Raw genomic sequence first — 23,529 nt, 5'->3', positions numbered from 1 at the left:
CAGTTATGGTAAATTGTCTATAAACTTGACAGCAATCCATCTATTGTCTTTCATCCTTGCTACGTGACTTACCTAGCATGTCTCCAATATATAGGCTGTTTTTGATTCTCATTTACCCCAAATCATCTAGGAATATTCTGCCCATATTCCTTCTACTTTCTACTAAATGACCTCAAGCAATTGCTCTGATTATTCAATGCAGAACTGTGCAGTGGGAACTTTCTGACTGGATCTGCACTGGCCCCGCATCATTGTTTTGTATTTTCTTGATATGGCTGAATCAAATCCAAGATACTTCATATTTTCTGGTCCATTCATTCTCTGTTCAAACTTTTGTCCTATCTGGACTGGTGGTTGAAGCAAACATTTTCAAACACCTGCCAACTCTCCAGGCCATTTATTTGATGAAAAAAAAAAGTTCATGGCACATCCACTTTGTTTTATTAAGGTTCACTTCTAGCCTTATACCTCCGGCAGCTGCTGGAGCTTTTCTTGGCTAGTAAGGAACAAAGCTCCTCCAAAGTCAAATATGCAAGGGATTCTTTTTCACTATTATGTTTTTCCCATCCATGTTCCAGAACAACACCTTCCATTACAATAAATAGTTTTGAAGTGATTGAATTCCCTTGATGCTGATCTGACACAGTTCCTCAAATATCTGGATTCTAGTTCTCCATTCAATGTCTGTCTCCATAAGGATATGCTGGTTTACTCCATTATCTTCTTATGTCTCCTCAGGATTCCTTTATTTCCACTGAGTTAAAAAGCTTTCTCATTATTCACAAATAGATGGCATAAAAGGACTTAATATTATTAAGCTGTTGGATTCTCTGTGTGATATATATATATATATATATATATATATATATATATATATATATATATATGTTCGAAATCTCCCTAGGAAAAGTTGGTACTCATGACTGATGGAGTTCTTTAGCTTCTCAGTTTGAGTGAGCATGCTGTCCCTGAAAAGCTGGTAGAAATGTGGGAGAAGAGCAATATACTCATAATAGACAGAAATCTAGAGGTCACCATTGTTGTCAAAGCTATGGAATCATTTCTGTCAAAACTGCAGAGCCCTGACCATTTCCCAGATCTGAGGGTCCCTACTATTCCCAAGATGACATATAAATATAACATAGTTTCATTTAGAAAGATTCTTGGTTAACTGGATAGCCCTTCTACTTCCCATCTGTAAGATGAAGAGGTTGTATTTGATCATCTTTAAGATCCATTCTAGTTCCAAACTCTGTGATCCCATATTTAAACTGTTGTAATATTAATTGTGCATGTGGTGATGGTGGTCTTTGTTCTTTTTTTTTAGCCTTACTCTATTACTTTACCTTTCCATGTTTCTTGAGCAGAATAACATTCAATACAAGCCATTCCAAAAGAAATAGCTATCCTTTTTGCAATCAGTCAAAAATACTCATATGGAGTTTCTGCTGTGTGGAGTGCTTGAGGCTGTTATTTCATTCCAAGCACATTGGACAAAAAAATATCAAAATTGACTTTGAAGTGCTTTTCAACTGTCTTTTCATTATGGAAAAGAAGCTACTTATGAGCCATTATGTCATAGCTGAGAACACTTCTTATTCTCCATCTTGTTTCATCAGTGTTGTGTTAGGGACCTGGAGAAGAGGGTCTAAGAACTTGATCAGTGCTCCAAGGTCATGTGTCACTGGGAGGCGATGCTCTCTAAAACCTTCTTGAAGTATATTAAAATAAAACCTTTCTTCAAAGAGCACTTTTTATCGGGATATTTGCACACTTATAGCAAGCTAGACAAATGCATATAATTCTGGGGTAACCCTAGAGGCTGATAGGTTTTTTTTTTTGGATTGTTCCTATATTCAATTTCCTTGAGGAATAGCATCCTACTGACTAGGATTAGAATATAGACTCTGATATAATTTTGCAAAGAAAGGCACTTTTCAAAGTTAAGAGATCTAAATTAGAAGTCAAAAGGATTCAGGCTCAGATCCCAAAAGCAGCCTGTCCAGCCATGCAAGTAAAGGATCATTATTGAGATCTTCTTAAACTCTGCAAAGTTTGTAATTTTTTTCCTAGTTGCAAAGACATTCTAAGACTTGAAAAGCCATAAATAAAGTTCCCATTTGTGAATGGAATAGGGAATGTGAGTGAGTCAAATCTGCTGTTTGTTCTCAAATGAAATGTATTTTGGTGCCTGATTCTCTGCCTGGGAGGCAGACAGATAGATGCTCCTGATACATACCAGGCCATCACCCTCCCGCAAAGAAAACAAAAACACAGGTGCTGGGGGTATTGTAAGAGTGCAGATGTGCCCTTCCATTTCACCCACTGTTTACAACAATAAGGAACTGAACTCTTATCATTTATCTTATCTTGTGACATCTGTTCTCCCACCCCAGCCTCCAGCTGGAAGTAGCCAAACCATTCTCAAGAATTCCAGTCAACTATTGTAAATGACCCTTGCCCCTTCCAGACTAAGCTGGATTCCTTTTATGGTGTCAATATGCACTGATTACTTTTACATTCAGAACTCCTACCTCTCCATATGTCCTCCTCTTCCTCAAAGGTGACTAACACCCATATTGTCCAGATAAATAGGTAGATGGATAAAGACAGATGATGGGTAGATAGATACAGATGTTAAGTGAAATTGTGAGAGATAGACAAATGATAGAAATTCAGATAGATCATTTAGACAGAAATGATAGAGAAAGAGATGATATCTAAAGATATTAATGGATATAGGTGGATAGATACAGGTGAATTATTAATAGATGATATAGAGGCAGATGATAGGTGGATAGTCAGACAGACAGATGATATAGACAAATGATAGAGATATTAATACATACAGATACATATATAATGTAGAGTTGGAAATTCTCAAACCCCTAAAAACTACATTACCCAAAATTCCTTTTTGGGTTACCTAGAATTATTTTTCCTTTTTCCTGTGTCCATTGTGAGAGAATAGATTCCCCTTTTCCCACTTTTTTAGCTCATTAAGTCCTCCTGGAGGAAGGTTTTACTCACATCTAAATTTCCTCAAAAAGGGGACAATAAAAACAGTATTCAATATGAAATAAGATATGGGGCAAATAATTTTTCTGTACACAAAAGGAATACTAAACACAAGATACTAAAATATTCATTTGACAAAAAAATACCCTTGGAATATGATTCCATAATTCAATTTATAAGTATTAGGAAAATTTGCCAGGAACCTTATATTTAAACTTCATCAGAACATAAAAGTTCACAAAACAACTAATTAAGCATTCAACATTTCTAGAGGCTGTTGCAGAGCTTTTCCTATTGCCTCACTGGACTTGACCTTTGCATTTTTCAAACACACAAGGTCAAGTTCTAAAAATTCTTTACTTGCCTTATAAGAGAGTCAGAAGACATCTTTTATTTTAACTGATGCAGCACCCCATCCCTGTGCTGCTATTAATGGATAGGGAACAATCAAGGGACCATGTAGAGTTTGCTGAATCGGGCTCATATTAAGAGTTCTTTCATCAGTAAGTCATATAAGCTGGAAGCAGACCCTGAAAAGTATCCAAGTAGTTGGCCAGGAAACTCTAAGCAAAACTCCTGGGGATGGTGGTGGAGGGATTCGACACCAAGACATAAATAAAAATCAATTATGAATCTATTTTGTTAAGAAACTTTAGGACAGGTACGTCTTTTGAGGAGACTGAACTTTGTAGGGTTTAGTAGAAATGGAAAAATTTTATTGTGAGTTCTGTCTTTTGAAAGGACAGAACAAAATGGATGAAATGAAGTGGACAAATAAGTTAAATACGTAGATAAGAAGAAAGCACCCAGCTGCTTTCATGAGTTCAAGTTATCAGGCCTAAGATTCTTAGACCCTGTAGTTGCCATTATTGATCTTAGGACTTTGGTAGACTAAAGTGTAGTATGAGTCAATAGTGAGATATGGTAACCAAGAAAGCTTGGGCAGATTTAGATTGTATTAAGATAGAGATATATTGCCCAGGACTAGGAATTGAATCTGCTCTGATAAAATTTTATCATGTTTCAGTAATATGTTTCTTTTTAGCTGCTGAATTTTGGGGAAGACATTCATTCATAAGCTATAAAGTCCCTAGAGGTAATCTATATAATGAAAGGATTTGAGCTCATGCCATATCAGGATAAGTTGAGAGAACTGAGGATGCTTAGCCTGGAGATGATGAAACTTGGAGAGTATGGAGTATGGGATGTCTGTGTCAAGGTAGTTGAAAGCCTGTTGCATAAAAGAAGATGAGCTTTGCCTCACAGAGCAGGGATAGGAGCAATGGATACAAATTGCAGAAAAGTCCAATTAGACTTTGGTGTAAGGAAACAAATTTGTAACAGAGCTGTCTCCTGGTAGAATGGGCTGACCCACTGCTACTCTTTGAGGTCTTCAAGCTACTCACCTAGCATTTGCTAGATAACTAATTTCCTTTTTCATGATAGGCCAACTACTTAAGTGGTCAATGAAGTTCCTTCTAAACCTGAAATTATACATTTTTATGTGAATGTCCTTTTCAAACTTTAAGGCAATATATATAGTGTATAGTTACATTTTATATAGTTATTTTTGAAAACAAGAAAATTTTGAAATAAACCTTATCTAAGGCAAAATGTGAGTTACTTTACATTAATGGTTAATTAAGATGAATAAAGATTTTTAAGGAATACCAGCTCTTGGAACAAGAACTGACTATTTGACAAACTACTGGGAAAGTTGGAAAACAGTATGGGAAAAATTAGGTTTAGATCAACATCTCACACCCTATACCAAGATAAATTCAAAATGGGTAAATGACTTCAATACAAAGAGGGATATTATAAGTAAGTTAGGTGATCATAGAATAGTTTACCTGTCAGATCTGTGGGAAAGGAAGGAATTTAAGACCAAGCCAGAGATAGAGAACATTACAAAGTGTAAAATGAATGACTTTGATTATATCAAATTAAAAAGGGTTTGTACAGACAAAACCAATATGACCAAAATTAGAAGGAAAGCAACAAACTAGGAAAATATTTTTATAACAACACTCTCTCACAAAGGTTTAATTTTCCAAATATATAAGGAACTAAGTCAAATTTACAAAAAAAATCAAGCCACTCCCTGATCAACAAATGGTCAAGGGACACAAATAGACAGTTTTCAGATGAAGAAATCAAAACTATCAATAAGCACATGAAAGAGTATTCTAAATCCCTCTTGATTAAAGAAATGAAAATAAAAACAACTCTGAGGTACCACCTTATACCTAGAAGATTGGCCAATATGGCAGCAAATGAAAATGATAAATGTTGGAGGGGATGTGGCAAAATTGGGACACTAATACATTGCTGGTGAATTGGTCCAACCATTCTGGAGGGCAATTTGGAACGATGCTCAAAGGGCTTTAAAAGACTGTCTACCCTTTAACCCTGCCATACCACTGCTGAATTTGTACCCCAAAGAGATACTAAGGAAAAAAAAAACTTGTATCAAAATATTTGTAGTCATGCTTTTTGTGGCAGCAAAAATAAATTGGAAAAATTGGGGAATGGCTGAATAAATTGTGGTATATGTTGGTGATGGAAATACTATTGTGTTGAAAGGAATGATGAACTGGAGGAATTCTATGTGAACTGGAAAGACCTTCAAGAATTGATGCAGAGTGAAAGGAGCAGAACATTGTACATAGAGACTGATGCATTGTGGCCCAATCAAATGTAATAAACTTTTCTAATAGCAGCAATGCAATGATCTAGGATAATGTAGAGGAAGTTATGAGAAAGAATGCTGTCTACATCCAGAGAAAGAACTGTGGGAACAGAAATGCAGAAGAAAAACATATGACTGATCATATAATTTGATAGGGATATGATTAGGGTTTCGAGGTTAAAAGATCACTCTATTGCAAATATGAATAACATGGAAATAGGTTTTAACAATACATATGTAACCCAGTGGAATTGCTTATCAGCTCTGGGAAGAAGAGTGGAGGGAAATCATGAATCATGTACCCATGGAAAACTGTTCTAAATTAAAAAAAAAAAAGATTTTAGGGAATAATCTGCCTCCCTTATGAGTTAATTATCTAATTCAAGGCCTTCTATTTCATGAGATGACTTTTTTCTTCATTGAAACTACTCCATAGTCTAGTTTTTGTTGTTGTAGTAGTCAAGACAAACGCTAAATTTAATCCATTAATGCGTTTCTCTGTCCTTACCTTGACTTCACCTGGAATAACTCATAACTTTTCTGTTTGGTAGAATCTCCTAGAATTTTTACTCCATTGACATAGATAGCCCTTCAAGTATTCTGGGATACCTTTAATGTCATTGTGAGTTATCAAAAGAGAAATTCAACAAAGAATCTTCTCTCCCTTTTCCTCAAAAAGTCCATGAGCCCTTCCCCTCTCATATTTTCCAGCAGATTGTCTCTGCTATTTCCTACCTCTCTGATATTCTGTCTTTCTTCCAAACTATTAGTTATTTCTCTACTTCCCATAAAAATGCCCAAGTCTACTCATCCTTAAAAAAATCCCTAGACCCTATAATCCTTATTAGTTTTCATCTTATAATTTTCCTCCCTTTCTCAACTATCTTCCTTTCTGCAATCTAACTTCCAACTTCATTTCTCAAATGAAACTGCTTTTTCCAAAGTTACAAATGATCTTTTAAATGCCAAATCTGCTAGTCTTAACTTCCTTCTCCTTCTAATAAGTACTGGGAAAACTAGGGAGTAGTTTGGCAGAAATCAGGTTTAAACCAACATTTTGTATCACAATAAATTTAAGATGTTTATGCAACCTGAATATTAAAGATCATGCCACAAAAAATCAGAAGAGAAGTAGATCATATACCTTTCTCAGTTAAAAATATGAAATAAGGTCTTAACCAAGCAAGAGATAAAGGCTATTACAAAGATAAAACAGAAAGAATTTTTTAATCACAAAACTTTTGTGCAAAAAAAAAAATAAGATAATTATTTGAGAAATAGTCAATTAGGGGGAGAAGCCCTTCACATCAAATATCTGTGATAAGAGTGTGATAGCTAATATTATAGAAACAATTAAAAGAAATATATATATCAAAAACCATTCTACAAAAGATAAGTGGCAAAAAAGTGTGAATAATTCTGAAAAGAATTATCAGCTACTAGATGACTATTTAGGCTAACTCTCTGTTCCAAACTATGCCAACCATGTGGGAGTATGTTCCAAATCACTCAAAATGAGAGAAATGTACATCAAAAGAACTCACATCCATAAAATTGGAAAATATGATCAGAGAGGCATGTTAATGTATTGCACAGTCATTCTGGGAAATAATTTGCAATTGTGCAACTAAGTGGCTAAAATATCCATACATACTCAGGGATTCCCCTGCTAAGTCCTACACCTTCAGGAGGTCGCTGACAAAAAAGGTCTCCATATACACCAAAATATTTACAGCAGCACTTTGTATAGTAGCAAAGGATTAGAAACAAAGCAGACACACATTAGTGGGGGATAATAAACAAACTACAACATTTAAACATGATGCAATATTATTATGTTATAACAAACAATGAATATGATAAATATAGAGAAGCATTGAAAATTGTAGATAAATTGTTGCATGGTGAAGTAAGAAAATCCAGAAAAACAATATACATAATGATTATATCAATATAAATGGAAAAAATAACTGTGAGGCAATTAAGTTATAAAATTATAATGACCGCGTTTGACCTTTATTCCTTGAAACACTAGATAAATCCTCATATTATTTTTTGATGTATTAAACAATTTTCCTGAGTTTTTTCTTTTTATTTTCTGAAAAGATTGTTATAAGGGATGATTTACTAGAAGAAAGAAAAAAGAGGGAAAGTGGAAAAATGATGACGTGAAAACAAAACAAAAACAAAACAAAACAAAACAAAACATAAAGACAAACTTAAGCAATTCTTTGATGAAAATATAATAAAGAAATCGGTATTTTCTATAGCAGATCTTGTGTTGCTAGTAACACAACTTGAAGGTCATAGAAAAGAATGTAAATCTGTACTGTTTTTCTTGGTAGTGTTGATGGTGAAATGGAGGAGGGAAAGGTAGGGAAAGAAAGGTAGCTGGGGGTCCCCCAGTCCCAGTAGGGAAATTGACCTGTAGATGGTGAAGTCTTCCTGGGTTTCTCTTTGCAGATGTCACTGTAGTGAGTATAGCAAATCCCCGAATACTACAGAGGTCCATATCCAATATACTGTTCTTGGACACATACCACAAAAAGACCATGAACGGAGTCTAGAATAAAGTAGGAAGAGGTGAGTGGACTGATCACCATTTAAGAAATTGCACAGCACCTTCAGCAATCCTAAACTGCTTTCTGACAGGAAACTATCTTTTATGACTAATGTTCTTATGATTATACTAATAGTATTGTGAAGCTATATGCAATCTTCAAAGACTCAAAATATCCTGAAGGAAAAGGATGAAATATATGGTGAATATTAATAGGCTGCATCATGTTATCACCAAGGTCTTCATATCAAGAAGTAATGCTGATGATATTGTGGTGAAATTTTGTAAACGGAAAAGAAAATAGTCTGATTTTATAGTGAATGAGAGAAACAAAGATGGGCAAATTGAGTGCTACACTGAGCTCTATGAGGAAAAAAACCATTCCTAGCACATTGGGTAAATCCTCTAAGGAGGGTCTTATAGGAGGAAATGGGCAATAATCATGGATTCTTTGCAATCTATAGATGGTAAAAGGAGGAACAAAATGTATTAGGCCATAGGTCTTCTGATGCATTAACAAACCAATAGAACACTACGAACATCAGTATACTGTTCTAGAGTGCCACTTATCTTATGCTTTTGTAAACCCACACAGCAAACTTTGTAGGGAAAAAACTGCTATAATCATAGTTTCTAGTTTTAAATCTCTTTTATTACCAACTCTATTCATGCCTAATTAGGAGCTATCTCACTGCCCTGAACACTAGGAACAAAATTTACTCTATTATTTCCCGGAAACCTATCCTTTCTCACCAGAAAAGAAAAGGTCCTAAAGGTCCTGAAATACTAACAGTGTGTCCTTGGGGAAGTCAGCTGGACATTAGTTTCCTAATTTACAAAATGGGTGGATTGAACCAATACTAGTTGACTTGTGCTTCTAGTTTAAAATTCCTTTCTGAAATATCTATTTTTCCCTCAGTATGGCATGTGCTCTTTTAGTAAGAATATACTTTAGTACTATTAGTACCAATGGATAAGATAGTTTGTTAACTTAGCCTAGGTGATTTCATTTTATTTGGAGCTTCCATTTTTAATTGAGCCATTTTGATTAAGTTGTTTTCTATAAGTTATTTTTCAAAAACAAGATAAGCAGCTATGTGGTATGATGCAATAAACATGTATATTCTTTAAAAAATAACTTCTAAACACATGTGGACTCCTCTGTTAAGACAGACCACTGAGGAAAAATATAAGCAACTTTATAAGTAATTTTGAAGCAAACTACCAATCAAATTGTGTGATAAATAACCTAGGAATGCCCAGAGCTAAAAGCATAAAAATTTACATGAAGCCCAAGACATACAACACACAACTGGCTCCATTTGAGGTTCAAGCAGCCTATGCAGGTTGGATGGTCCACCTTGAAGGGAGATATACAGACTCTGGAGATTGGAATCACTAAAACATCAGGGTGAGGCTTGTTCTTATAGAGTATTTTTGTGCATACACTAATTAATAAAGTTTGTATGCTTCGAGAAAGGTAAATATAATCAGTGTTTCCATTCACTAGTTAATAAAAATAATAGTAAACTATATATACATGTATATCAAATGTTATAATTGTAGAACTGAATGGGAAGAAAAAAACAGAAAGATGTGAGCCTTGAACAAGGAATCTTAAGATTTAGCTTCAACCAGGAGGTAAGGAATATGAACTGGTAAAGAACATAAGGAAAGATAGCGACCTGTCCAGAAGAAATGCTACACCCTGAGAAGAACTCTGCAGATCAGTCTGCTTGGCCCAGTCTCCAACAGTCCAGTAGCTGAATAGTGTGCTTGGACCAGGCTGGAGGCAGCCCAACAACATGTGGATAGAGCATTGACCTCCTAGTTAGAATGTTGCCTCAGGTATTGACTACTACCTGTGTGACCCTGGACTTAACTTCTCTGACCCTCTATTTCCATATGTGTGGAAACGGAGATAAGAATCCCTCCCAGGAGCTTTATGAAAATCAAATGAAATGATGGAACTCACTTTACAGACACTAAAGGTACATAATGCCAGGTGATGTTCTCTAACTAAAATGTGCTCCAAACCCCATGACTCTTTTTTGTTTCAAGCCAATGTTCCTTTGGCCACCTTTCTTTGCTTTAGCTGATTGGCAGAGTCAGAATGACAGATATTCCTAGGGTAAAATACACAACGGGCATTGTTGGTGGTTATTTTTTCTTCTCTGGCTTGCCTACCGTTTTCATTTTCTACTGTGTTCAAAATTTGTCTCTAGGAAATTGTCCCTCTAGAAGCCACCTTAATTAACCACGATCATAAAATTCAAAAGTGCAGTTATAGTAAGGGACTAAAATTTCCACTAACAGTCATCAGGGAGGGATCATTTCTAAAGCTTTCAGTGCAGTGCTCTGATGTGAAAAGAAGTCTAAATTCAGAAAGTGCCAAACTTCCTGTTTACCCGTGTGAACTTCAACAAGTTACTTAATTTCTTTATCTATAAAACTCCTTCTAGTTCTAATGATTCTTCTTGTAGCTATGTATAAGATAGAGTGAAATGAAAAGATGTTGACTAGGAACCTGCTTAAGCAATATTTGGCACGATCTAATCAGGACCCAGATTGCAATGGTGGAAATATCAAGGCAAGGCTGGGATCGAATCTCACATGTAGACTACCTATGAGGCTAGATTCATTCAGATAAGTAAATCTAGAACACCTGTGAAGTCATAAACATCAACAAAGCTGCTTTCATATCAATACTTAAGCCATATCTATGACTAGATAATAAAATATTTCTGCCAATGTATATGGCATTACAAATACAAAGATATCAAAATCAGCTAAAGATAATGCTTTCTACATTATGCTGATGTGTCTATTGACACATTTATAATCCTATAATAAAACCAATAATAACACTTTGTACTTATAAATTGCCTCACACTAGAAATCTAAAATGCTTTATAGACCATAATTTCTCCCAACACCTTTGGGGATATTAAAAAAAACAAAAAACCACCCAGGACTAACTATTCCCAGCTAACTAGGAATTAGTCACTAAATGACTAGTCCAAGGCCATTGCAGGGAGAAGATCCTTGGATCCAATGAGTTAAGAATGGAAATTTTATCTCAGTATTACTTACTTAAAGGGCACCATGGGAACAGGCCCAACCCTTCAAGGCAAGACATTTCTCCTCTGTTCCCCCTCCTTTGGCAATTCTCCCTTGTCACCCTAAAAGTATTAGCTGATAACAGTTGATAAGTTCAGGTGTTAACCTTCACACTGATACAAGCCTTTATTGGGGTGTTGTGAAAAAACTTCCATATCCCAAGACCATAAAAAAACGATCTCTTTGGAATTCGTTATGTAATGTCAGGTTGTGGTGCTTCTCAAATGAGAACACTTAACATTTCTAGCCTTCTCTACTTTCGTATGTTGACTTTAAGAGCCTTTCTTTTCTACCTTTTCAGAGAAAGATAGGCACTCTTCTAGAAGATTAGCTTTTTGAGGACAGGGACAGACTGTTGTTGGCACCTTCTTCATGTTCATAATTGTCTTCCCTTCCCAACTGTTTCACTCCATGTGTATATGACTTTTCCTGGTCTTGCTCTTTGTGTCCAAATAAAATCACGAAATACTACACTGCTAGTAGTCAATAATTCACTTTTGCCAATGACTTTCTGGGACAAAACTCCAAATCTGGAAGCAGGCTTCCCAAGACTCCCCACGCATATACATCAGAGAAAGAACACTGAGCATACTCTAAGCATTAAGAAAAGTCTTAACATGACAGAACAGACCAATTTCCAGTCTGCATAAGGCAGAGCTTTCAATGATGAAAGGTTATCCAGTCAACTGACATTTATTAAGCTCCTACTATGTGCCAAATGCAAACGTTATTTCTGAAATTTCTCACTACCTGGAAGGGAAATGCAACATTTGTGGCCCACCAGAACTTACTGGTCTTAAGAGTGGTCTGCAGTGGAATCTAGCATAGATACCTGTAGATTGTTGAATTCAATGGTAATATGGTCAGAAAAAGTATTCTGAATTTGGGAGCAGGAGACCCAGCTTGTGCTTGCCTTGAATCTACCTGTGAGACCTCAGACAAGCCACTTAAGGTTTCGGAACCTCATTTTCTCCACACGTAAAATAGTGACAATAAATATGTAGCACAAATAGGCTCTAGACCTATTCTCTTGATCTTCATGAGAGCACAGCTGACTAGATCTCCCCCTCATCAATCTAGTAGTATCCCTTATAGGCAGTGGAGTTCTTTTAATATTATAATTTCAAGTTCTCATCCAGTATGTTCTCCCTACTATCACTCTGCAGTGAGTACTGCTCCAATATAATTTGCCATAGACAATATCACTTAACCAGTTATTTCCTCAATATTGATGAATAATTAATATCAATTAATTTTAATGAAAAGATTTTTGGTGAGAAATTGTAGCTAGAACATATATACCAATCTATCCTTCCAAATAAGGATTTGCTCTCCCCATTTGGCACCCTTATTATTTGGGAGAGTGGACATGAAGTTAAAGTTGCTGCTACAAATATTCCTCCCATCAAGTTCACTTCTGAAGATGTTATAGGTGATCAATGGGTCTCTGCTGTTGAGTTGATTCACTGCTGTATTGGGTCACAGGTCATTCTCTGGGACTGTTCAGGTTTCTCACTCAGCTCAGCTACTGCTGCCACCAGCTCAGGCTTGGCTATGGACTCCATTTGCTGTACTTTGTGTGGTTTCACCAATTTTCAAAGCTCACTGGGTCCGGACCTGACCAATTCTGTCTCTGACATTCATTTACCCAAGATCAAGGAAGAACAAACACAACAAGGCAAAAGAGTGGAGATGCCCTATGTTCAAGGCCATGCTCTTTCCAAATGAGGACAGTATGGCCAACAAGGTGCATCCTTCTCCCCAGTCTGAATGCTTACTGAATTTCTTCTTTTTTACTTGAAAGTCACTGGCTAGAGAGAGGGCACAGTCTCCACTGTAGCCTTTTGTAAATGTACTTAGCAGTGAGCTAAAAGGCTTTTCTTTCCAGCAGAAGCAGACAGGAAACAGTCACAGAATACCTATACATGCCCTGAATTGGAAGCAGGCTTCCCAAGACTCCCCATGGATATACATCAGAGAAAGAGCACTGAGTGCCCTCCAAGGTCTGGACCCACATTGATGCTGGTCCCCTGTTAATATACTGCTTGTCTCACTGGACTATTGTAAGGCGAACACTTTGTAAGGATTAAAATACTTTAGGAACATGAGTTATTTATTTCAACTGTTTGAAGTGTTATTCTTGGAAGTAGAAAGGAATAAAATGAATTACTCAAGATAAGAAATACATTATATCAAAATCGGTGGGGGATTTTGGTTAAGTATCTATTTTAGAGTCAAGGAAAGAAACCCTAATAATGCCACTGACTACATAGAGAAAATGTCTATCCTTCTGAAATCCCATCATCACAAATGGTCCATCTAATGTTCTCTAAAACTATTGACATTTTATGGATAATAAGCATTTATTAAGTGGCTACAAAGTGCTAGGCATTTGCCAAGAACTTTTAAAAATATTATCTCTTTTGATCCTGACAACAACCCTTTGAGGTAAGTGCTGTTGTTATTGCCATTTTATAGTTGAGGAAACCCAAGCAGGTTTGAGTACAGGTCTTCCTGACCCCAAGCCCAACCCTTTATCCCATTGTACCATCCAGCTGCTTCTAGGCACACATACTGTCAACGATTCTTCACTTTCAGATAATACATACAGATGACATCTTTAATACTATTTCTCACAAGCAATTCTTCTTTGGTAATGTGTTGCAGCCTACTCACACCCATCATACACCTTTATTTTGGTTTTTGGCTGACCTTCAATTTTAATTCTTAGGAGACTATGATATTCTATTACTTGCAGACAAAAGATGGTAAGAACAGCTGGACTAGAACAATTATAAACAGATGAGCTCCGTCCTGGAGATGACACAATTGTGAGCATGTCAGGGGATCAATTGTTAAAGGTAGTTGAAAGTGGATACTTTCTGATCTCTTCCAAATTTTTAAGAGAATAATCTATACATCTAATGGGGGCTTTCTAAATGAAAATTTAAGAAGGAAATTGTGATCTTTCACAGATATTCTTGAGCAGATCACATCTTTATAGTCAAATACTTGACTAAAAGGTATAGCGAATACAGAATTCAGTTGTGTTTATTTTTGTTGACTATAATAAAAAGCACCTCATTTGAGAGTGGAAAATGCAGTTTTAAAGCCTTCCTCTAACAAAATATCTCCTGTGCATATGTCAAAATCAAATGAGCTGTTAAAAGTAGTCAGTGCTGGGGAGGGGTATTAAAATATAGATCATATAATAACAAAAGATCAACAAAATTAATTTTTTTAAATAATGAAAGCTTTATTCAATGCCATAACAAACTGGTTCCTTCTAGTAAAATAATTATAGGATCATAGATTTGAGACTGGAAAAGACCTTAGAAGATGAGTCCTATCCTCTTGCTTTGCAGATGAGGAAATTGAGTAAGAGATTAGGTGAATTTATATAGTAATATTCCATTAGATTCATATACCAGGATTTGTTTATTTATTCTTTAATCAATTGGCATGGCTAAGATATATAAATATATGTATATATATTATATGTGTGGTTTTTATTCCATTTTGTTACTGCTATCAATCAATCAATAGATAGAAATATAGATAGATAGAATAGATAGATGATTTTTCTTTGTATCTTTGATCTCTTTAGAGTATAAACCCAGTTGTGAGATCTCTGATTAAAAGGTATAAAAAGAGTTTGGTAACATCTCACCAACTTCAAGTTGTTTTTCAGAATATTTAGATGAATTTACAGCTCCAGTAATAAGTTATATGTATTTCAGACTTTCCAAGGCTCTTAAAACTTCAGCTTTCTCTATCTTTTATTACTCTAACAATTTGATGGACATGAAGAAATAGCTTAGAGTTGTGTTAATTGACTCCCCTTATTAATTCATGTTTTGGAGGTTTTAAAAATATGGTTTTTGATCACTTGCATTTCTTCCTTTGAAAATTTCAAATCCTTTGACTATATTTTTGAGAATGGCTCTCAGGATGATTTTGTCAGCAGTTCCTATTAACTAAGTCCTTCTCTCTAGTAGTTTTGTTCTTTGGTTTATCTAACAGATTTTTTTTTTATTCTAAGTATCTGTCTTATGTGATTGACATATTTCTATTTTTAAGCTAGCACCAAATAACTTTAAATGCTTACTGATAGAATATCATATACTATGAATAGTGGACTCTCTTAATTCATAATTTTTCATTGAAAAAATTCTCTCTTTTTTATCCCTTGAAATTCTTGACTTTTGGTTCCTTCAAATGAATTTTGTTGTTATTTTCCATAGTTCTATAAAGTGATCCCTTAGTAGTCTACTTAGGGCAGCTAAGTGGCACAGAGGATAGTCAGGCATAGAGTCAGGAAAATCTATCTTCCTGAATTCAGATCTGGTCTCAGATACTTACTAGCTATGTAGTCTTGAGCAAGTCACCTAACCCTGTTTGCCTCAGTTTCTTCATCTATAAAATGAACTGTAGAAGGAAATGGCAAACCACTCTAGCATCTTTGCTGATTGCATGGTCTCTCCCAATAGGTATACCATCTACAAAATATGAGACAGCTATTTATTTCTTCCACCACATAAGAAATGCTAAAAATACTAAAAAAACTAAAAACTCTTAATGAGGTCACAAAGAGTTGGATACAACTGAAAAATGACTAAATGACAAACAACAAGTAGTCTAATTGGTTTGTACTAAATACAAAGATTAATTTATGTAACATTATCATCCATATTATTTTGGTAGGGCTCAGTCACCAAATATTTTTCCAGTTATTTAGTACTTCTTTTATTTCTTTAAAACATTATCCATATCTAATTGTGTTGCTTAAGTCGAATCAATAAGACTTGGCCACTGATTAAAAGAGAGAGTAAAAATTAAGAGTCCTACCAAAATAATATGGATGATGATACTACATAATAGAGTATTTTCTTTTATATTTGATTTTTTAAATGGACAAACAAAGTCATAATTGATTTACTTCTTTGATATTAAATACTTAGTCTTCTCATCCTCGTCAGATAACAGGAAATTTTCAAGGTACACATAATGATAGTTACTTCCTCATTGTTGTCTTGGGCATCAACCTCAGAGGCATTCCTAAAAGTCTTAAGCACTTATTAACTCTATATTATAAGCAAAAACTGGCTACACATGGACAAGGTTCAGTCCTGAGTTAGCCTAATTACAAAGAGGAAAGTCAGACTCTTTAGCTCACTGTATTCCCACTCTATATTCCTGAGGAAAATATAGATTTGTACTCTAGATCCCTGGGGAAAATACTGGCTTATATCTAAGAATCTCTCCAAAACTGATTGCATGGTCTCTCCCAATAGGTATACCATCTACAAAATATGAGACAGCTATTTATTTCTTCTACCACATAAGAAATGCTAAAAATACTAGAGACTCTTAAATGTCCATTGGCAAATACTTAAAATAGGACACCATAACTAATAATTCCTAATATAGTCTCCTGTGAGATTGATGCCTAAAATAGTCGAACATAGAATAACTTGTGGTACTTATGGACAGGCAATTAGTTAAACCTTTACCTTGGCTTTGCACTGTCCAAGAACTCACTCAAAATCAATTATCTTTAGATCAGATAGGCATACATAATTGGGGGTCATCCTCCTGGTGGGGGTCATCTTCTCCAATAAATTGTTTTACAGGTCATCTGTTGCTGGGCAACTAACACCTCTACCCAAGAGCACCTTACCTTTAAATCTCATAAGGTTGCTACCAAGATTAGGAAAAGCCATTTACAAATTTCCATTACATCACTTGTACTCAGAGAAAGAAATACTCAATAAGGGACTTAATAAAAAAAAATACTGTACAAATAAGTTTAGTAAATACAAATATATACAAGTAGCTAAATACAAGGAGCATCCTAAGAAGGAAAGGATTCATGTAGAAGATGATGCTTAAACTGCATCTTTTAAAAATAGTTTATTTTTTCTCCTCAATTACATGTAAAAGCAATTTTTAACTATGGGGGATTTTTTTTAGCTTTTGAGTCAAATTCTTCTTCTCTCTTCTTCCTTTCCTGCCCTCCTCTCTCCCTTAGACCAAAGTAATCTGATAGATTTTACACGTGCAATAATGTAAAACATTTTTCCATACTAGTATCTTTGTTTTTCTTTTTCTGAGTACAATTGATGAGTATGACCATGTCACTTTCCTTCTCAATAAACTCCAGTGACTCTCTGTAACTTTCAGGATCAAATAAAAAATCTTCTATATGGCATTCAAAGTCCACCATACCCATAACATATTGAAAAGGACTAACTACTGAGTAGGAAGAATGTAGTGTTCTTTTATACAACTGGTGCTTTGAACTCTTTTCTTGTGACCCATGTCTTGTGACTCACTTCCTTACCTTTGCCTCATAGAATTCTTTTCTTCTTTGTTAGATTTAAAATGGTTGAAGGCCTTAAACTGTAACAGTTAAAATGGTTGAGGTTGTAAACTGTGATAGATATAAGAGAGGGTATATATATATATATATATATATATATATATATATATATATATATATATATATATATATATATAAGAGAGTAAATTTGACTGCAGAAAATATGTTTCACTACAGTGTCTTGGTTTTTAAATCAAATATAAGGTGGTCGCCAGGGAAATATTCCCAATTATTCAAATACCCAAGTCAACTGGGTTTTATAGAGATTTTAATTAATACAAATGTGGCATTAAAGAAAAGAGAGAAAGAGAGAAAAAGGAAATAAGTATGAAGGGCCTTAAGCCAACATGGCCTAGACCTGAGTCTTAAGAGAGAGAGATCAGTCAGTCAGTCTTTTAACACTCACCATAAGGTCTGCCTAAGCAAGGATTCTAGTGACACCAGGCCAGCATCATCTCAGCTGCTTTCACCAGCTCCCTCCTCCATCTGAATGTTTCAGAATCAGTCCTTCCTCAATCTGAATGTTCCAGAATGAGTCCTCCTCAATCTGAATGTTTCAGAATGACTTTCAGCTCTTCTCTGAGCTCTTATTTTTAAGGGAAAAATCTCCTATGTCACCTCCCCTAAGTTCTTCCATCTACCAATCACAGTAGATGTTTTCCAAAAGATAGCCCATTTTGAATTCACAGCTGAGTAGATTAATCTCTTTAGTAAGTCAGAAAAAAAATGCTGCTGTGTCAACTAATTTCATTAAGAGAAAACCTCTGAGTAAGTTTTCACCTTTTAGGTCTAAGTAGTTTACAAGTTGCCCCACCTTTATAGGCACCTAGCATCCCATTGTATCAATTCCAAAAACAGGCATGGTTCAAAGAACTCCTTTCCTTTATAAGTATGGTTTTCAAGTACTTTCATTGTTTAGCAAGGAGTTTTCTGCCCTAAAGCAGTCTTAAGTAGGGGTGGAGTAGGGATACTCCCATAGCAAGGAGTTTTCACATTCAAGTAGAGTTCTCACTATCTGGTAGGGAATTACTTCAAGTAGGGAATTGGAGGATTCCTCAATGTAGAGTAAAATTTTTAACATTCATAAGTCTGTGAAATTTTAAGATTTACATCTTTTAAGATGCCTTTCAGACCAAATTGTGGTATAAGATTATGAAGGATTAATTTTTTGTTCTAAGAAATTATAAAAAGGGATGATTTCAGAAAAACCTGGAAAGACCTACCTGAATTGATGCAAAATGAAGTGAGTAGAACCAGGGGAACATTGAATACATTTAATAGTAATATGACTTAGCAATACAGTGAGCCAGGACAGTTCTCAAGGACTCATGATGAAAAATGACATCTGCCTCCAGAGAAAAAGCTAATGAAGTCTGAATGCAAGCCAAAACATACTATATATTTCATTTTCATTATTCATTTTTGCTGTAGTCAAGTTCATTTGTTCATATGAGTAAAGACAATTTTGATTTCTTCATCTAAAAACTGCCTATTCAAATCCCTTGACCATTTATCAATTGGGGAATGAGATATTTTTATAAATTCAACTCAGTGATCTATATATTTGAGAAATGAGACATTGACCTGAGACATTTGCTGTAAAAATTCTTTCTGTTTTCTGCTTTACTTCTAATCTTGATTGCATTGGGTTTTGTTTGTAGAAAACCTTTTAATTGAACATAATCAAAATTATCCATTTATATCCCATAACACTCTCTATCTTTTGCTTGGTCATAAATTTTCCCCTTATCTATAGATATTCCATGCTCCCTTTACTTATGGCATCTCCCTTTATGCTAAAATCATGTATCCATGTTGACCTCATCTTGTTATATGGTGTGAGAAATTAGTCTATTATCAATCTCTTGTTACACTGTTTTCTAATTTTTCCAACAATTTTTGTCAAATAATAATTTGTCAAATAACAATAATCTTGTCCCCCTGGACGAGACAAAGCTTGGATCCTTTGATGTATCAAATACTAAATTATTATGGTTGTTTATTTTTAGTTATTGTTTACTTATTCTATTCCACTGACCTACCACTTTATTTCTTAGCCAGTACCAGACAGTCCTGAGGATTACCAATTTGTAATACAGATCAAGATTGGTACTACTAGGCCACTTTCATGCATGACTTATCTTTGTGTGTGACTAAAATAGGGTAGAGTACTAGGTCATGTGAAATGGTAAAGTTGAAGAACTGGGAAATTAAAGTGCTTGACGTGTCAGCATGTATGTTGAAATCCTTTAGTATGAGGACAGGAGTTAGTGGGGCAAGATTGTGAGACAGGCACTGTGGAATGTCCAGCAGATTTGCAAACAACCAAAATTTTGGCTGTGTCAAAGACATGGATTGAGAAAATCTCAAAGTAAAAAAAGTTGCTTGGTGATCAAGGTAGAGGTAGAGCCTGGAAATGGTCATGTGGAGCAAGAAGCATTCCAATCTGACTACCCTCCTCCACAAGTGAGTCAGGAGGAATGAATGAAAGTAGAGCCAGTTATTGAAAAGGGCGGCCACGGAGATTGTGTCATCAGAAAGGAATCAGGTAAACGTCAGATGAGGAAAAAGATGAAATATGAAATTCTATATATAGACTATATAGGCATATATATATAATATTCCAGAGTTCATATTTCCGTCATATTCTGATATCCTTATCTGTATTTTTCCTGCCAGTAAGGGATCAGAATCATGCCATCATGTCTTATTCCCCTAGACTTGCCTCTTCTCATTTTAGGGGATTCTTCCTACTTACAGGGGCCCCTTCCTGCTATTGGGAACCAGGAGATGCCATTCCTTCTTGCTCTTTCCAGCTATCTTCTGGCCTGGCCTGCCTCCAGGGATTGGAGAGAAATCCTTTCAAGCAGCTCCTCACGCTGGTTCTTTGCTTGAGTTGTACAGTGCCTCTCCCTGTGGCAAAACTCCTAGTCATGTTAATAATCCCCCTGAACTTAGTCAGCAAAGATGAACAAATTCCCATCCAGTAATATTCTCTTCAGCCAGTGATCTTGAACTGTTATACGAACCTCATCCTTTCCTTTATTCTCATTCCTTCCTCAACTCAATCCCCTCTCCAGTGTTACACTCTACAGCTTAGATACCAATTGCTCCATGATACTTCCCCTGAAATATTTCATCCTACGTTGATCTCCTCTTATTTCAATTCAATAATATTTATTAAGTGTTTCCTATATTTTAAGCACTGTGCTAAACACTGGGAATACTAAGAGAAAGAGAAGACAGTCCCTGCCCCTCAAGGAACTTACAATCTAATGGGGGAAACAACAAGCAAAGTAATATATACAAAGCAACAAGATAAATAGAAAATAATTAAAAGATGGAAGGTGCTGGAATTAAGAGAATTTAGGAAAGGTTTCCTGTAGAAAGTAAGATTTTAGCTGGGACTTACAGGAAACCAGGGAGAACATTCCAAGGATGAGGGAAGGCATAGAGAATGCCTGGAACTGGTAGATGGAATGTGTCATTCAAAGATCAGCCAATAGACCAATGTCAATAGATTGAAGAATACTTGTTGGGGAGTAAGATAAAAGAAGACTGTAAAGGTAGGTGGGAACTAGGTTAGGAAAAGAACTTTGAATGTAAATCAGAGCATTTTGTATTTACTGATGGAGGCAAAATGGAGCCACTGGAGTTTATCGAGTAAAAGGGTAACATAATCAGACCTGCATTTTAGAAAAGTCATGCTAGTGGATGAATGGAAAATGGATTGGAATAGGGAGGGACTTGAGGCATCAGACCTACCAGCAGGTTGATACAGTAATCAAAGTATGAGATGATGGCACCCTGTACCAGGGTAGGGGAAATGTCAGAGGAAGGGGGTGTATTTGAGAGATACTTCAAAGATGAAATTGATGGGCTTTGGCAATAGCTTGAATATAGCAGTGGATGAGAGACTGAGGATGGAGTTGCCAATTACAGTAATAGGGTAACAGGGAAGGTGGGAGGGGTTGAGTTTAGGGAGAAAACTAATGAGTTCTATTTTGGACATATTGAGTTTAACATCTCTACTAGACATCAAGTTTGAAATGGCTGAAAATCAATTGAAGATGCAAAATTAGAGGTCAGCAGAGAATATGGGACAGGAAAGGTAGTTTTGAGAATCATCAGCATAGAGGTGGTAACTAAATCCATGAGAGCTGATGAGATCAAGTATAGTTGTATAGAGGGAGAAGGAAAAGACACCAAGGATAGAACTGAGGGACTAGAGCAAGTGATCTGGAGCTCCAGATCTCCAGCAAAGGGGAGAGAGAAAGAATAATGAGATAGGTAAAAGGAAAACACAGGAGCTAGTGGTGTCCTGAAAACCTGGAGAGAAGAGAATTATAGAGGGAGTGATCAAGAGTGTCAAAGGCTGAAAAGAGGTCAAGGAGAATGAGGTGACTGGTCTTGGCAACTAAGGAATCATTAAATACCTGGAGAGAGTTAAGGTCAGAAGGGAGTGAAAGGAGAGAAAGTGGAAGTACTTATTGTAGATGGCCTTCTCTATCTTGGCTTTTACCTACAAGGGGCAGAAGAAGTATAAGATGATGGTGATCTGATCTCCTAGAGCCCTTTAATCAATAGGGCATAATGGAGTACCTAATAATGTCTTTTATTTGCTAATTGATTCATATGTGCTATCTTGCTCCACTTATTAGGTTGGAGTCCATTATGTTATTACATATACTTCTTCCCACAGGAATAGTTCTGAGACCAATATATATTTATTGTTTGATAGGTTACCTTAATTGCCAAGCCTTTAGGAATGAAGAGCAGTCTGTGTAGTGTCCTGCTTTTAGTGTTAGTATATATCCACATGCAGAGTGCATGCACACTGTGATGAGGATATATGTTAGAATCAAGGCAGATTTGGTAACTATCTTGCTTGGTCTCTCTCCTCTCCCTCTCCATGTACAGTATTTAGAATAAATGCACCCCTTGCTGATAATGGAACATATGACTTTCTCTAATGTAAAAATTAAACTTCAAGAGTTAATTTAATAAAATTGCCAAATTTTTGTAAATTGTCAAATTAAATGCTTTTAATCTTTGAAATATTTTTTAAAGGCTCAAAAAGAATTGCTAGGTTCTCTCTTTTGAGTGTCTGGGTGAGGGCAAATCCTTGCCATGTGATAGAAAGTCACCTTTGTAAGGATTGTCATTTGTTCTATTTTCTGTGATTTAATACCTTAGTTTGATATCTTTCTACACCTTTCTACACCTGCAAATTCTGAGATCCCAAAACATGACTGTTCTCAGTTTCTTTGTTGTTGTCATTGTTTTAAATGGCAATATCATCTCTTTACCCTTTAGGAATATTCTCTGCATATACTTCTTAAAGAATGGTTCATTTTCTATCTAGGATATTTTGGTAAATATTTAATAACCAACTTTTAAAACTTTTTGGCACTTTATACTTCTGAGATTAATCTGTACTATTAACATTTTATCCTTCACTTTCTTAAGTCTAGACAATCTAAAAAAAAAAAAACCCAATAAAATAAACTTCTATTTGTAGGTTTGTTGGTTTCCAAGGTGCAAATACTCTTACCTGGAAAATGTAAGAATGAGGGGCCATGGGTGTAATGGGGTGCCAAGCAACTAGGGGGCCGGTGAGTCAGCTGGGGAGACAGCATATCCTGGGTTCAAATCTGAACTCAGACACTTCCTAGCTGTGTGACCTTAGGGAAGTCACTTAACTCCAATTCCTTACTGTTCTTCTGCCTTGAAACAGATACTTGTATCCACTCTAAG

This window comes from Monodelphis domestica, chromosome 6 (assembly GCF_027887165.1).
Source record: "Monodelphis domestica isolate mMonDom1 chromosome 6, mMonDom1.pri, whole genome shotgun sequence".
NCBI classification, from domain to species: Eukaryota; Metazoa; Chordata; class Mammalia; order Didelphimorphia; family Didelphidae; genus Monodelphis; species Monodelphis domestica.
This window is presented reverse-complemented; position numbering follows the sequence as displayed.